The sequence below is a fragment of the Rhinopithecus bieti genome, unplaced genomic scaffold, assembly GCF_001698545.2.
Source record: "Rhinopithecus bieti isolate Rb0 unplaced genomic scaffold, ASM169854v2 scaffold_9899, whole genome shotgun sequence".
NCBI lineage: Eukaryota > Metazoa > Chordata > Mammalia > Primates > Cercopithecidae > Rhinopithecus > Rhinopithecus bieti.
Genome location: NW_016806979.1, coordinates 6213890 through 6220017, shown reverse-complemented (window position 1 = coordinate 6220017; position 6128 = coordinate 6213890).

The following is a 6128-nucleotide window of genomic DNA, read 5'->3' as shown; positions in this document are numbered from 1 at the left end:
GGCGTGGTGGCTCACACCTGTAATCCCAGCACTTTCAAAGGCCGAGGTGGGCGGATCATGAGGTCAGGAGATTGAGACCATCCTGCTCACACGGTGAAACCCTGTCTCTACTAAAAATACAAATAATTAGCCAGGCGTGGTGGCACACGCCTGTAGACCCAGCTGCTCTGGAGGCTGAGGCAGGAGAATCTCTTGAACCCAGAAGGCAGACATTGCTGAGATCATGCCACTACACTCCAGCCTGGGCGACAGAGCAAGACTCCGTCTCAAAAAAACAAGTAGTTTATATACCAGAAAAAGAAAAGAAAAGAAAAAAAACCTGAGCCCAAAGCCTCGCCCTAAACATCACCTCCGGTGCCCATTCCTGGCTTGCACCAGGCAGCAGCCAACACCACGGGGACGTGGCCTGGGCTTCCCACCAGACTGCCTGCTGGAAAACCAGCTCTGGGAGGTGGGGGTGTCACTGTCCAGTATGTCGGGGTGGAACCTTCTGGGCTGACCATTTATAGGACAGGCCCCTAGAACGGGAGGCCCAGGATAGCCGCAGAGTCACAGAGCCCAGCAGCTGGACCAGGGTGACTGTGAAGCCACTGGGGCTGGGACACCTGCACGAGACTCTTCAGGAACAAGGCCCTATTTCCCCACCTAAAAATGGAAGTGGGGCCGGGCACAATGGCTCACGCCTGTAATCCCAGCACTTTGGGAGGCTGAGGCGGGTGGATCACTTGAGGTCAGGAGTTCGAGACCAGTCTTACCAACATGGTGAAACCCCATGTCTACAAAAATACAAAAATTAGCCAGGCATGATGGTGGGGGGCCTGTAATCCCAGTTACTTGGGAAGCTGAGGGAGGAGAATCACTTGAACTGGGAAACAGAGGTTGCAGTGAGCAAGGTTGCACCACTGCCCTCCAGCCTGGGCCACAGAGTGAGACTCTGTCTCCAAAAATAAAAAAAAGAGACAAAGAAACAGAGAAACAAGGAGAGACAGAGGCAGTGAGAGACAGAGACACAGAGAGATAGACAGGGAGAGACAGAGACAGGTGAAACAGAGACAGAGAGAGATGAGACAGAGACACACAGAGAGACAGAGACACAGAGAAAAAGGCAAAGAGAGAAAGGGAGACACAGAAAAACAGGGAAAGAGAGACAGGGAGACAGAGATAGAGAGACAGAGACAAAAGTGAGACAGAGAGATGAGACAGAGACAGAGAGAGAGACAGGGAGAGAGACAGGGAGAGAGACAGGGAGAGAGATGAGAAATGAGATAGACAAAGATAGAAAGATGACACAAATATTTTGGGAAGCTGAGCGGGGAGGATTGCTGGGGGCCAGGAATTAGAGATCAGCCTGGGCAACATAATGAGACCCTTACCTCTACAAAAAGAAAAAGAAAAAAAAAAAGATGGCATAGAAAGAGACAAGGAGAGAGACAGAGAGACAAGAGACAAAGAGAGAGAGAGAGGCACAGGGAGAGAGACAGAAAGAAGCAAAAGAAGCCAGGCGCGGTAGCTCACTCCTGTAATCCCAGCACTTTGGGAGGCTGAGGAGGGTGGATCACCTGAGGCCAGGAGTTCAAGATTAGCCTGACCAACGTGGTAAAACACCATCTCTACTAAAAATACAAAAATTAGCATAGTGGAGTGGCACACGCCTGTAATCTCAGCTACTTGGGAGGCTGAGGCAGGAGAATCACTTGAACCTGGGAGGTGGAGGTTGCAGTAAGCCGAGATTGCGCCATGGCACTCCAGCCTGGGCAATAGAGTGAGACTCTGTCTCAAAAAAAAAAAAAAAAAAAAAGGCAAGACAGAGAAATAGAGACAGACAGAGAAAGACAGGAAGATAAGACATGAGAGATAAGGAGAGACAGGGAGGGAGGAAGGAAATAGGAAGCTAGGGGGTGGGGCTGGGGCACAGTGTCTCATGCTTGTAATCCCAGCACTTTGGGAGGCAGAGATGGGAGGACTGCTTGAGGCCAGGAATTTGAGACCAGCCTGAGCAGCAGAGTGAGTGCTCTTTCTACAAAAAATTCAAAAATTAGCTGAGCTTGGTGGCACACACCTGCAGTCTCAGCTACTTGGGAGGCTGAGGTGGGAGGATTCCTTGAGCCCAGGAGGCTGCAGTGAACTATGATCACGCCACTGCACTCCAGCCTGGGTGACAGACAGAGACAGTGTCTCAAAATAAAACAAAATGAAAATTAGGGCCGGGCGCGGTGGCTCAAGCCTGTAATCCCAGCACTTTGGGAGGCAGAGACTGGCGGATCACGAAGTCAGGAGATCGAGACCATCCTGGCTAACACGGTGAAACCCCGTCTCTACTAAAAAAATACAAAAAGCTAGCCGGGCAAGGTGGCGGGCGCCTGTAGTCCCAGCTACTGGGGAGGCTGAGGCAGGAGAATGGCGTAAACCCAGGAGGCGGAGCTTGCAGTGAGCTGAGATCCGGCCACTGCACTCCAGCCCGGGCGACAGAGCCAGACTCCGTCTCAAAAAAACAAAAAAAAAAAAAGAAAAGAAAATTAGCCAGGCATGGTGGTGGGCACCTGTAATCACAGCAACTTGGGATGCTGAGGCGGGAGAATCGCTTGAACCCGGGAGGCAGAGGTTGCAGTGAGCCGAGATTGCACCATTGCACTTCAGCCCGGGAAAGGAGAGCAAAACTCCATCTCAAAATAATAATAAAATAAAATAAAGATCACTGCTGTTCAGTTGGTTAAGAAAAAAAAAAAAAAAAGAGGTTAGGGGTACAGGACCAGCCACTGGGAGAAGAGGGCCCTCCTCCCCAGCCAGAGGAGCCCCTGGCTGGAGCTCCCGATCCCAGCACATAAGGTTTAATAGTATTGAAGGTGATGATATTTGGAGGGTTGGGCACCTCCTTCACCTAGCTCCGTCTCACCTCTCATAGGCCCCCCGGGGGGTTAACTACCCCCATTGCACCGATGGGGAAACTGAGGCTCGGAGAAGCCCTGGCTGCACAACTAGTTGGAGGCAGAGCCAGGACTCGGCTGGATCCTTGAGACATTTGTCGACTGTGTGATCCCTGGCCCCTTCAGTCTCCAACCCGGAGGAGAAACCCGCCCCTCTTCCCCTCCCCCACCCCCAGCCCGCCTGGCGGGTGTTTTTTTTCCCCTCCTGCTGGGTATTTTGGTTTCGGCAGGAACCGCACGGGGGAGCAGGCGGTTCCTGCTGGCAGGGTCAGCCCAGAGCGGGGACCGGAGCCAGGAGCAGCTCCAGGCCAGGGAAGATGGGGAGGACTCGGGGAGGGAGCCCGGCCGTGGCCCCGACCACTGGGACCAGGCAGGTCGCGTCCCCATCTCAATCTTCCGGTGCCTCAGTTTCCCCACCTGGAAAGCGGGGCCCTGCGTGATCGTGGCACGGCCCGTGGGGACGCGTAGCGCATAGTGCCGGGCGGGGTGTCTCCGTCTCCGCCAAGGTTCCGTCCGCTCAGTTATTAAACATTGATGGAGGCCTCCGATTCGGGGACGGAGCCACAGGCCACTGCCCCAAACCGGGGCGGGAGGTGGGGAGGGGAGGAGGGGGGAAGGACAGGCCAGAGGTGGGGGCTAGGGGCGGGGAGGATGGGAGAGGTGCCCGCAAGAGGGGTTTATCAAGATCAGGAGGATTCTTAAGTAACGCACCCAAAGCACAAGCCAGCAAAGGAAAATAGATCAACCCGACTCCATGCAATCTAAGACTTTTCTTCTGCAAAGGCTACTATTAAGAGAGGCCGGGCACAGTGGCTCACACCTGTAATCCCAGCACTTTGGGAGGTTGAGGCAGGAGGATCGCTTGAGCCCAGGAGTTCAGGATCAGCCTGGACAACATAGTGAAATGAGACCTTGTCTATACAAAAAATATCAAAAAATTAGCTAAGTGTGGTGGTGTGTGCTTGTATAGTCCCAGCTAATGGGGAGGCTGAGGTGGGAGGATGGCTTGAACCCAGGAATTTGAAGCTGCAGTGAGCTATGATTGCGTCGCTGCACTCCATCCTGGGCAACAGAGGGAGACTCTATCTAAAAATAAAAAAAGAAAAAAGATAAGATAAAAAAGAAAGAAAGACAGAAAAAAAAGAAAAAATGACAACCCACAGACTAGGAGAAAATATGCAAATTATGTATCTGATAAGGGTCAAAAAGATAAATAATCCAGCCAGACATGGTGGCTCATGCCTGTAATCCCAGCACTTTGGAAGGCTGAAGCGGGCAGATCACTCAAGGTCAGAAGTTCAAGACCAGCCTGGCCAACATGGTGAAACCTCGTTTCTACTAAAAATAAGAAAATTAGCCAGGCATGGTGGCTAACACCTGTAATCCCAGCTACCCAGGAGGCTGAGGCAGGAGAATCTTTTGAATCTGGGAGGCGGAGATTGTGGTGAGCCAAGATAGCGCCACTGCACTCCAGCCTTGGCAACAGAGCAAGACATCATCAAAAAAGGAGGAGGAGGAGGAAAAGGAGAAGGAGGAGAAGGAGAACGATAAGAAGAAAAAGGTGGCCAGGCACAGTGGCTCATACCTGTAATCCCAACACTTTGGGAGGCTGAGGTGGGCGGGTTACTTGAGCTCAGGAGTTCCAGAACAGCCTGGCCAACATGGTGAAACTCCATCTCTACTAAACTTACAAAAATTAGCCAGGCTTGGTGGCAAGAGCTTATAATCCCAGCTACTTGGGAAGCTGAGGCACGAGGATGATCGCTTGAACCCGGGAGGCAGAGGTTGCAGTGATCCGAGATCACGCCACTGCACTGCAGCCTGAGTGACAGAGCGAGATCCTGTCTCAAAAAGAAAAAATAAAAAGGAAAATAAAAGTGTTGATGAGGATGTGGAGAAATTTGAACCCTCATGCCTTGCTGGAGGGAATGTGAAATGGTACAGCTGACGTGTGGAAGTTTGGCAGATCCTCCAGAAGTTAAACACAGAATTACCACATGACCCTGTGATTCCACTCCTAGATATAGACGGAGAAAACTGAAAACAGGTGTTTATGCCAAAATTTGTACACAAACGCTCAGAGCTCCACTATCCACAATAGCCAGAAAATGGAAACCACCCAAATGTCCATTGATGACTGAGTGGATAAATAAATAGTGACACATCCACACAATGGAATGCTATTCAGCCATCAAAAAGAATGAAACCCTGACACACACTATAACGAGGATGGGTTTCAAAAACATCTGAGTTTCTTTCACAAAAGAACAGACAAAAAGGCCACATATTGTATGATTTCATTGATATGAAATGCCCAGAACAGGCAAATCCATAGAGACGGGAAGCAGATTAGTGGCTGCCAGGGGCTAGGGGAGGGGAATGGGGAATGGTTACTATGGAACGAGGTTTTCTTTTTGGGGAGATGAAAATGTTCTAGAATTAGGTATGAGTGATGGTTGCACAACCTGTGATTGTACAAAAACCACTGAATTATACCGTTTTTGTTTTGTTTTGTTTTGTTTTGTTTGAGACAGGGTCTCACTCTGTCACCCAGGCTGGAGTGCAGTGGTACAATTATGGTTCACCACAGCCTCAACTTCTTGGGCTCAAGTGATCCTCCCGCCTCGGCTTCTCAAAATGCTGAGGATTGCAAGTGTGTAAACTGTACACTTTAAGAGGGTGAATTGTATGGTGTGTGAATGTATCTTAAAAAAGGAGGAATGGCTGGGCGCGGTGACTCACGACTGCAATCCCAGCACTTTGGGAGGCCGAGGTGGGCAGATCGCCTGAGGTCAGGAGTTTGAGACCAGCCTGGCCAACATGGTGAAACTCTGTCCCTAGCAAAAATACAAAAATTAGCCATACATGCGTGGTGGTGGGTGCCTCTGGTCCCAGCTACTCAGGAGGCTGAGGCAGAAGAATTGCTTGAACCCAGGAGGCGGGGTTGCAGTGAGCCGAGATTGCGCCACTGCACTCCAGCCTCCTGGGCGACAGAGTGAGATTTCGTCTAACAAAAAAAAAAAAAAAGGAATAAGGCTGGGCTCAGTGGCTCGTGCCTGTAATCTCAGCACTTTGGGAGGCTGAGACAGGAGGATCACTTGAGCCCAGGAGTTCAAGACCAGTCTGGACAACATAGCAAGACTATCTCTACTTTAAATTTTTTTTTTTTTTTTTAAAGAAAGAAATGAGTTAAAAAGAGAGAGA